Here is an 11,150-nt window from a genome sequence, read left to right as displayed (position 1 = left end):
CCGCCCAGGCGATGGGAGGTGCCGCTTAAGGAGAGGGGGGGAGGCTGGGCGCTCCGCAGCGGCGGAAAGCGCCGCTAATGGTTTGTGTACCCGGGTCCTGCCGCCCACCGGCTGTGACAGGGCGCGCGGCCCGCCGCCGCCGGCGGTTCTGGCCGTTGGGCCGGTGCTGCTCGCGGGCCCGTTTGAAGCAGCAGCAGCAGTAACAGGGAGGACAAGCCCCGTTGCGCGGGTAGTAGCAGCAGGCTGCGTCGACCTAGTTGTGCCTCCCAGGTGGTTGCAGGCAGCCCTCCTCAGAGGGTTGCTTTATCAGGCATAGGCGTAACTCTGTATTCTTATCAGCACACGGCAGCCGCTGTGTTAGGAGGACGTGGACCAAGCAATGCAAGCTAATTTTGTTGTCTCTGTGGCCTGGTACTGGCAGGGTGGGTGCCTGATGTTCTGGTTCTTGCAGGCCCAACAGGACTGCTGCTCTCCAGGGCAGAGGTTAGCAGTTGTGCATCCCAGCCTATACATGTCAGCAGGGCCTATTCACGCAGCTCACAGGAAAAAATGACCCGTTTGGTTTAATCAAAAATAAAATAAATCATGGAACCACAAGATGCATTGGGTCATGAAGAGGGAACATAATTCCTCTCATTCAGTACTTGGTGCACTTGTCTGGGGAGGGGGAAATCTGTGCTCTGGTGCAGTCTGCCCCAGTTCTTCAATGTTTGAATGAATACTACAGTGAGTATTGAATGCAGCATGTGTGCTATGGTCTTTGAAGTGGGGCTTGGACCCAGCTCGCCTTTTTGCAGGCAGAAGTTCTGGTTTTATGACTAAAGAGCTCATCTTTTTCTGTTCCATATTTTTCACGAGACTGCCCAGCTGCAATGGTTGGGAGGGTAGAAGTCAGGGTTTACCTTTCACTTCCTACCCCCTCAAAGCAGCAAACGCCTAAGTGGTCATAGCAATGTATTCAGAGATGAGGATTTGAAACTCTGGTAAGCAAAGGTCTATGCCCTCTACATCTCAGGTGCTATAAACATTACTTTTTTTTTTGTCGGTTAAGGACATGACAATCTTTCCAGCCATACTTCTGGATGAAAGTGTTCCTAGCTACTGTTGATGCTTCTTTTGCTATGAGGTGCTACACATACTCTGAGCACGTCTACTAAGCCGAGGCTCTCCTGAGACACCGATGAAGATATACATAAATGGAACTTTAATTCTTTTGGCCTGTCAGTTTTAAGAGGTGTTTGAGGATTGCTAAAGGGCAAGACACAAAAATCAACAAAATTAACTTTATTTTGGGTTATAAGTGCAGGGATACTTCTCAAGTCTGTGAGGCAGTCAAATCACTAGTACTGCCTAAGGTGGCAGAATTTGATCCAGACAGAATATTTCTATGGTTTGCATCATCCTCTTTTATGTGACAACCTTTCAATTATTTATTTTTCTGAGGTGGTCATCAACAGGTCACCACAATGTCAGTTTTGCTTGTTAAAAGCCAGTACTATTACTATCTAACTGTGCTTATGAAATGCAAATGCTGTTGATTCTTGTAAATGAATGAGCATATATGTAGCACTAGCTAACTCAGGGATGTAAAAGCTGCAAACCTGTCCTATCAAAAAGACTGGTGATTGAGAAGAGGTTGATGCCATTACAGTGCAGGCTGTGGACAAGAGGTTGTGGGTAACCATGCCCTTTGAAACACATGGTGTCTGATGTTGTCTAGTATGCTACAGGTGCCTGTACCTAGCACAGTTTCTTTAAAGAAAAAATAGTTTATGGATTGTTTAAACAATGTAATTTTAGTTTCTGGTTTCTGTTATTAATTTATTTGGATCAATAAATATGCAATGCAATAAATACATAATGCAGAAGTATATTTATTGTGTAACAGAACTGAATGAATAATAGGCTCTTAAGTACCACTCGGTGTGAGCCATCATGTCTATCATGATCATCATACAATAGACAGTGAGGAGAAAGCATGTTGTGATGAAGGTAACACAGTAGGACATGATCTGTGAAATAGCTTCACCACAACTTCCTGTGTAATTTTATGTAAACTGATTGCCCCTTAAGACAAAGGCTGTTATTTATCCTTTTTTTGAAGCTTTTTTAAAAAAAAGTCAGTATATTAGTATTGCTGAAGTACCTTTGAAATCTCAACAAGAGGATTTCAAAGCAACATTCAGCATTGCTATTTTACCATCAGTGCTTTTCGATAAATGGAGTGAAATGGCAACCTTTTATTAGCTCTTAAATATTAGGAATGCCATTTTCAGGAGACAAACCTTTCCAGTGGCTCTCCAGCTTGGCTGCTTCTTGAGAAGGAACCCAAATAACTTATTGTTATGTCCACAGCATTAATGGCTGACACCAAACAGGCCTTCACTTTTTGTGTCACTGATGCTATGCTTCTCCAGTTGAGGAAGACACCCACTGTCTCGTGGGGTCAAACAGAGCCAATACTAGACAGCTCTTTCCCATCATAAAATGGGAATTATTGTGTATAAGCATGAGACTTGTCCCCAAGGGTCACTCCACCCTTTCCCAGGAGTGCTGGATTTGCTGTACATGTGCAGACCGTGTGTACAACGTACACGAACACAAGGTTCATTGTTTCCTGGAAGCATCCTATTTTCTGGTGCACACACACTTATGGGAACACAGACATCTCTAAGAAGCATGCTGCTTCTGTGCCTGCAGCCTGTTGCTCCAGAGAACTGAGCAACACCTGGAAGAAGGGTGGGTAGAAGCAGGCTGCTTCTATCAGAGTGTTTCCTGTGGCCTCTCTTAGCTTCCCACACAGAGAGATACTCTTGAAACTAAGGTAGGGAGCCCAAAGCTACAGGCTGTGGTGGCAGCACTTGATACATGATGAGAGGAAGGCTTTGGACAACTGAAGATTTTGGTGGCTGAGAGTATGTGACTGCCAGCTCTCGGCCAGCACAGTGGTGAAGTGCTAAAAGCTGAGAGGTGTACTTGGTACATTTTTTTTCAATCTTAGTGGGAGGAAAACTATGCCCTGTAAAGTTACGAGTTGGCTGCAGGCATTATGCAAAATGTGTTTTTGCAAGATATAGGGTACTGTTATACTAAGTGATGCGTTAGGTTAAAAACATCTGTAAGGCAGAGCTGATCATGACAAAGTCTGCTCAGCTATGAAAGCCTTGCCAGAAAAAAAAAAATCCACTCTGCATGTCAAGAGTGGGCTGGTACTGAACCCAGTGATGCATTATGGTTGAGCCTATGTAAGATAAATCCATGGATACAACACGATGCTTAGGGGGATATATTCTTGCAGGGCATTTCTGACCTTGAGTCAGATTTATTCTAGGATAATTTGTTATCTTGTGCTCAGGCAGTTTAAAGGGAAACATTTTTATGGCAAGTTATTTATGTAAACCACTCTTCAGGGTAACCATTTTGTGGTCTAGATCATGAGCTACAGATAGCTTACTGGTTTATTACCATTAGAAGTATTTAGTAGCTTAATAAATATGTGTGAATACAACTTCCTCTCTGATATTATAGAAGAAAGAAACAGAAACTGGTGTTGATACAATCTGTTACAAGATATCTCCAGTACACAAGCAACCAAACAGAAGGGAAGACGATGTGTGCTCCTGTGGTCATCAGTGTCAATACTAAAATATATATGTGATGGAGGAAACTAAGACATGCAGGCTCCACTGAATTTATTTTAGTGGGCTGACAGGCAAAGGAGAAATCATTTGCTTGTTTCTTCTCATGTCAACTCTGGAACAGGATAAAAGGAGCAAATACAGTATTTCATCTTGTTTCATCTTGTGTAGAAAGGTAGATTCAGGAAGGAAGTACCGTGAGGAGTTCATTGTACAGGAAGAGAGTTCACCGTGAGTGGTTCATTGTACAGCCCCAAGGCAGCATAAGCTGTATCTAGTCATTGTTGTTTTGTTTTTTAATATGCCACTTCTCAGGCAACATCTCCCATACTTCTTTGTTTGCATCACAGGGAACTTTTCCTTGTGTCTCTCTTGTGGTAGCCTTGTAACTGTTTTCCTTGCTGTCATGGCTGTACATGACATTATTCATTTCCTGTTTTCAGAAGCCTTTTACATTTTGGAAGACTGTCATTATGTTGCCATCAGACTTCTTTTTGCCAGCCCACGTGATACCATCTCCATTCACAAAGCATGTTTTTTGTCCTTCTCCTGACTTTTTCCAGCACTGGATATAGATCTGCACATGGCCTTATTAGTGCTAAATAGCAGGAAGGATTATTTTACATGTTTCATGGACTCCAGTGCAGTTTGTGTATCCTGGATGGCATTTGCCTCTTTCACAATAGTGAGACATTGACTCATTTATAGGCAAACTATAACCTACCACTTCTGCCTTGTGCACAAAGTTCATTGACATTCACTGAAAGCAATTAGATCAATTTTTTTTTAATATTCTGCACCTGAGTGATAATTTTTCTACACAGTTTTGGGAGCCAAAAACATTACAAGTGAAATATATATTAAAAAACCCACCTGCTTCTTTCCCAGCTCCCTCTTTGGACATTTGGGTTCTGTTCCACATTTCTTGGACAAAGTGTGGTTGGGCTGCTGTGCTCACATGAAACCCCACCTCAGAAAAGTAGGTGAGTCTCCCCCCCTCTTCCAAATAGCATGGCATGAGCACATAGCAAGGCTACAGTTGAGGAATTTTCCACAAGTAAACTCTTCTGTCAAAGTTCTTCCTTCATGTGCCACAAACAAACTGAGACTTTAATCTCATTGGGACTGGGGTATTTCATATCACGGAAGGCTACAAAACAGCCGTTCAAATTTTCCAAAATATTTCCATGTCCCTTCTCATTCTGATTTGCACTTCAGTCTGGCCAACTGCTCTGGGGCTTTTATTGTGGCAAAGGTGGGGTGTTACATCCCTTTTTTCTGATACTGGTTTCTGTATCTTTGCATGTTTGTACCATAGTGGGAATTTCTCCCTGACTTTTGCTGGTATTGTCCAGGACACGGTTATAATTTGAGATGAGAACTAATCAGCTAACTTAAGCCTTCCAGGGGTGCTTATCCTCTAGCTTGCAATCCACACCTCCTTTTCTTTTGCAGCTTCTTAAGGGGTAAAGAATTCCTCCATATGGTCCAGGTGTCTTGTTAAAGGCTTCAGCCACCAGCAGAGGAGCAAGCGAGTCCTCTAGGGTAAGGAGGACAATGCCTGACACCAGTCTTAATCTTTTTTATTAGTTGCTCTAGCACATTGCCCTCTCTCTTTAGGAAAAATGTGAGCAAGGTCTTGCTTACAGGAGAGGCTTCCGCAGTGGTGAGTGGCTCTTGCTGCATAAGAGTCAGGAGGCCTCAGTCCCTGCTTCTGCAGAGGCTTGGTGCAAAGACTAGAGCTAAAGTAATTTGTTTCTCACAGCTGCTCCCATTCTGGTGCTGAGAGTGTAACCAGGGTGATGAAGTTAACCAAACATGGATGCTGCAGACACCATGTGTCTGCTCTGTGCACCCTTCTGGCCTCACCTTTGCTGTGTTCTGGACGTACTGCACCGCAGGCACCAGTTTATCATTTTCCAGAAAGGAGCAGGATACAATGAGCAAGGTCAGGCTCAGAGCTGATAGCACTACACTGCAGGACTTTATTATTAAGTGTATTTCAGAGAATATTTCCTGCATTAGTATTTTATTGTCACACTCATTAAGTTCTAGAAAGACCCTTAGGTTCAGCTCTTGCCCTTTTCTTTTGACCCTCTACCCTAAGATCTAGAAAGTTGGGTTTGGGACAGATACACTCTGTGCATCAGAAATGTTTTTAGCTATGAGACAGCTGAATATTTTCAGCGCACGAGAAAACTCAGGTAAATAAAACACAGGTATCTTGTCAGAACAGTGCATCAGGTTTTGAGGGACAGAGGTGTCATAATTTGCATCAACCAGGCTGAAAGAATGTGGAAAGCCTGCTGTTAACCTGTCTCTTTAGAGTCTGTGGAGACCTATCTAGTATCTCCAAAATGCCTAACTATAATACATCTACAGCTTTCATCTTCATAGATAATATTTCATAATGATTAGCAAGTTGTGCTTGATTAGGGTGAGTTTTGGAGCCTGGTTGTACCATTACATCAGCATGTCTGAAAAATCTAACCCATGTGCAAAGCTTCAGTTGTGATTTACATTGTCTTTGTAACTATGTTACATAGATTGGAAAAGAAAGCCCCTGCTCTGAGGACCTTGCAGTCTAGTTTTGAAAAGTGTAATGTAAACAACAGGAGCTGAGGGAAGGGAGTAGAAATGAGAGACAATACTTGAGTGACGCCATGTCAGAGTAGTGGGAAAGTGGAAGAGCTGAAAGTTATTGAACAGATTCTGTGGTCTGGTGCTTTCTCCAGGATGAAATCCTAGCATTAGTGAATGCTGGAGCAGTCAGTGCTGCTGGAGCCAGGATTTTCTGTGTAAGATTTCCCCAGCATTTTCTTATTTGTCTTTTTGGTATCATTATCGTTCCATGCCTTCAGTCTTTTATAGTAATTGTGTGAAAGCATGCAAAATTAACTTCAGGAAATCCAATTTGTAAGGAAGAAATAAGACAAGACTCCATATCAGGAAGTGCAAATGAGCAATTTCCAGTATATTGCATATAGATGGTCAGCTAAGCCTGTTGGTTATTCACAGTTCTTTCTGTAAAACAGCTATTCTGACCTTTCTTTTTCATGACAGTGCAATATCAACGGAAGGATCCTTGGTTTGCACAGACACTCGATACCACTTATTCAATAACCGGTGTTTACTAGAAAATTACATTTTGCCAAGTAATGATGGTCATTTCCCAACCTGTCTCAGAAGAAAATGGGTAAGTTAATATCACAAATTCTTATGCTGTATTTCTGGTTAAGAATCTATTTAAAAGCTTTTTCTGTAGCTTGTAATGGATGTAGAGTTAAAGTTTCTGAAAGCCTTTCTGTCTATGCCATTCAGCAGGGCTCTTTCTGGCCAGGTAGCCAGCAGATGTGGATTTGCGCTCTGCAGCAAGCCAGCCTTCCCTGATGCCTCCAGGACCTGCTAGGGAGGGAAGACACAAAGTTACCAATATAGAGAGATAAAAGAAAAATGTGCAGCTGATGGGTAATTGCGTCCCTAGTCCCTGGGTTGGCCCTGGGCTCTGCTGTTCCCCTTCTCCCTGAAATGCTCACTCCACTCCCTTGACTGGAGCCTGCTAAACTCCTGTTCCTTCTCTTACTCTCTTACCTTATTGTCCTTTTCTATAATCTGTCTTGTTCACCACAAGCCTAGACTGCGCTCCCTCAGTTTCCCCTATTTCTCCATTCCTTAATCATCCTGCTCTGCTTTGCATTCCATGCCTAAAATATTTCTCCAATAACTCCCAGGTCTTCAGAGTAGTCTATTTTACTCATCACTTTGCCAAAACCCCTGGCACGCTGTGCCAAAGTTAGCAGCATACTTCCATACTTTGCAGTTTAAAGTTCGCCTATTTATTGATTCATTTTCATCATACTCTCCACAAGCTTAGCTCAAGATCAACTGTCCTCTAAATTATTGCTCCTCTGAAGAGGCACTTGGTGCCATGTACTGCCTGGGGTACCTGTGGGGCCATGCAGCAGCCCATTTGGGTACAGCCAGAGGCTGTGCCTTGTCCCTAGGCCTGTTGGCTCATTTTACACATCTCAGTGAAGCTGTGGCTTTTGTGGCTGAAGAATAGGGCTCTCACCTACAAATGCCTTCCTGTGAGGACTCAGTTTGGAACAGGAAGAATTCTGAAGCAAACCAAACTGCAGGTCAGTCTGAAGAAAAAAAAAATTGACTGCTTTTAGGAGGTCTTGGGAAAGGCTGACCTTTAAAAGCAGAAGTCAGCTTTAATTTCTCTCAAGTGGCACTGTGATATCTGACCTTGGCCATGCCTGGCCTCAGTGCCGGTCACAATTAGATTCCTATCTTCCCTGCAGAACAGAAAGAAGGAATACAAGATGTCCAAGAGGTATGTGTATGGACTAACATTGCCTAAGAGGAAAAAGTAGCCTAGGGTTTTTTTTTGTAGTCACCAAGGAAAGAGATACTCTTCCAGAGAAGGATCCCAGGCAGTTGCCTCCTGAAGGAGTTACTTTCTTGGGAGAGCCCGAAGGATTGGCCTCATGGGGCTAGAATTAGAGTTTCTGAATGCATCACCCCGTGTCACTTAGTCCTTTTATCTAACTGTAACTGATTTACTGAGTCTTAGATCATTAAATAACAAAAAACTGGAAAAACCTGAAATCCCCAGGATTAGATGCATAGCAACGTGTGAGTAAAAGCTGTAGACATTGATGGTTTAGCTGGGTTTTAGTCAGATTAATACAAAATGAGGTGAACAAAACACATCAGAGGTGAGAAGTCAGAAGTGAAAAATGAGCCGGGCTTTCCCTTTTCATAGCGCTGTGAATTCTTCCTATCCTTGTTGCATTACTCTGTATTTCTGCTTCGTATCATGTGCCTGAAATTTTGCATAAAGTCCATTGTGTGTGTGGAGGAGGAACCTCGTTTGTCTGTGGCAGGTTCCTTCAACTGCTGTGGATCATGCCTGGAGGCGAACACACTCCACAGTCACCGCAAGCCAGGTCTCAATGAGCACCACATGTAGGAGCTCCAGAGTACTGCTTATCACCATCTTTTTAGTCATAAACCCTCTTCTGAGGTCAGAAGAGTGAAATATAGCAAAGAAAATAGGAGCCGTCCAAGAAATGTCTTGCCTGGTTCAGCAAGCTAAATCTGTCTTCTAACAGTCGCTGAATGTACAGCTTCCCCTGTCCTCCTCACAGTGCACTGAACGGCCTTGCTGAGATTTCTCATGTGCTGTACGTCTTAGCTAGAGGGCTCGCTCCTCTCCTGCTTGCTCTGTCGTTATGCACATGATGTCCGTCTGCTTACTGAGGGGGCTTCTGTCTCACCCATCACTGCAGTATCTGCATACCATAATCCTCATTATAAGGACAATACAGCTAAGCGATTTAACCTGAGGTGAGAAGTCAGAAATGAGGCATTGATCACAGTCCTCCACAAGGTCAAATCATTATTTAACATTACTTCTAAACTCCTTTATAAATAGGAATACAAACGATACTTTGCTACACTGCACAAATCCACGTTCTGGATGCTTATATGTCTGAAGGGAGAGCAGACGAGCAAGCAGACATCAGTGTTAGAGGATGCCCTGACTACAAGGTTAGCTCTACACGAAGCAATACTTCTGGCACCAAATAATCAAATCAGGATTTTGCAGAATGTCTCTCTGCCCTTTCAGGATGATCTTTATTAAATATGTTCTGCATCAGAGCCTTCATTTCTGTTCTATGTAGCATATAATCTCCTAACTTTATTTACCAAGTTATTGGCATTAGAATAACGCTAGCAATGGTGTGGTCTAACAGCTCTGTCAGCTCGATGTCCTCAGACAACTGGAGCACGGTATGACTGAGGATTGAACTTTTGCTAGGATTGTACAGGTGTCTCTGGACTTTCTGGAAACTTCGGCAACCTATTGAGATGCAGAGTTGAGGAATTCATTCCTACTTCATGCTAGTCATGGTGCAGCTGGAATCTTAATATATTTTTTATTTTGGAGTTTGCTATGTTAAGGCTTTTTGATAATGATATAGCCAGTAGGTTAATGTTGGGCTCATGTGAACTTAAAATAGCTGTTTCTTTAAAGACACCGTGTTCCATATCAAAGACAAGTTAAACAAAGTGGTCAGTATGAATCCTTCCTCTCCCCATGTCTGGCTGAGTTGAAAGAGGAAGTGGTATTCTGAGAACAGAATCCTCCCCTTTCCTCTCATGGGTAGTACAACAGTCGGTATTGGCAAAGACATGAGGGGAAATGCTTCCTCTTTTTAAATGGGGGAGGACAAACTCTTAAACTTTCAGAGATTGTTTTTGCACACATTCTTCCTGCTTTAATGTGAAAAGACAGTATCTCTGAAGAGCCAAGACAAATATTTTTTTTCTTTTCCCCGATTTAGCTTACCAATGAGCCTGTAATGAAGTGGCATGGCACATGGGATTGCCTTACCTGTGCCATCATCATAACGTTTGAAGCAGCTGATTGATTTCAGTCACATTTGATAGACAGTAACTCCCTGCTCTTCCGTGAAAGTCAGCCACCAGAGAGATGACAGCAGCTGTACTAAAAGAGTGAGGAAAAAGCAGGCAAATCTCAACTGTCTTCTCTTCTGGCAGCAGCTGGCCAGCCAGCTAGCATATGCACTGCATTTCTCAAAGCCAAAAAAAAAAAAGAAAAAAGAGAGAAGCAGCTGCTACTGTGGAAGGAGGGATAGGGAACACACAGGGAGCTGAACTTTTACAGTGGAGAGGTGTACCAGACACAGGACATGGGCCTACATTAGGATCAGCACTCACAGGGCAGCTTTGGTGAGAGGTGAAAAAAAGCATCAATGAAACAAAATACCGTAAAAAACCAAAATCCAAACACTTCCCCATTTTTTCCATATTCCACATTAAACCAAAATATGATGAAAATTAAAAAGTACAGAAGAAAATGTGATATAGCTGGGTGGTACAAAGAATCAATGCCTTATGTCTTCTTCCTGCAACAGTTCTCAAGAAGTGAATGTTTATGGATTAACAAACCTCAAAACCATAAACAAAAATTCTGCAATTCCCACATCAACTTATGATTTACACACAACTTCACTTATGGCAAGTCACTTTTGCTGACAGAATTTGATTTTTCACACTCATTTTGATGTAATACTACACACAAAAAAATTTGTCACTCACAAAATTAGCGCACAGTGCAAAGGTCACACTATATGCCCCAGTGGTGGCATGGACATAACATTCACATGCATGAACAAGGCTATGCAGGTGAAATTGTATTATGTAGCATAGTAATATCAACCTGGATTTACTTTTTTTGAATTATATATCAGTAGGTAAATAAAATGAACCTACCTTTTAACTCCCGCTTTAGCTGCAAAGTTTTCCACAGACTTCTGTGGACTCTGGATTAGGTATGCAAAATTTAATTAGCCATAGAAACTGCAGGGCAGAGGCTCAGGGAACTGAGCAACGTGTGAATATACAGGGCTACCTGGCAGAGCACTGGTATGTTCCCATTATCCTTAGCAATGAATGAGTGACACCCCACGATGCAAA

This window comes from Phalacrocorax carbo, chromosome 1 (assembly GCF_963921805.1).
Source record: "Phalacrocorax carbo chromosome 1, bPhaCar2.1, whole genome shotgun sequence".
In the NCBI taxonomy this organism is placed as follows: Eukaryota; Metazoa; Chordata; class Aves; order Suliformes; family Phalacrocoracidae; genus Phalacrocorax; species Phalacrocorax carbo.
Note: the sequence above shows the minus strand (reverse complement) of the source record.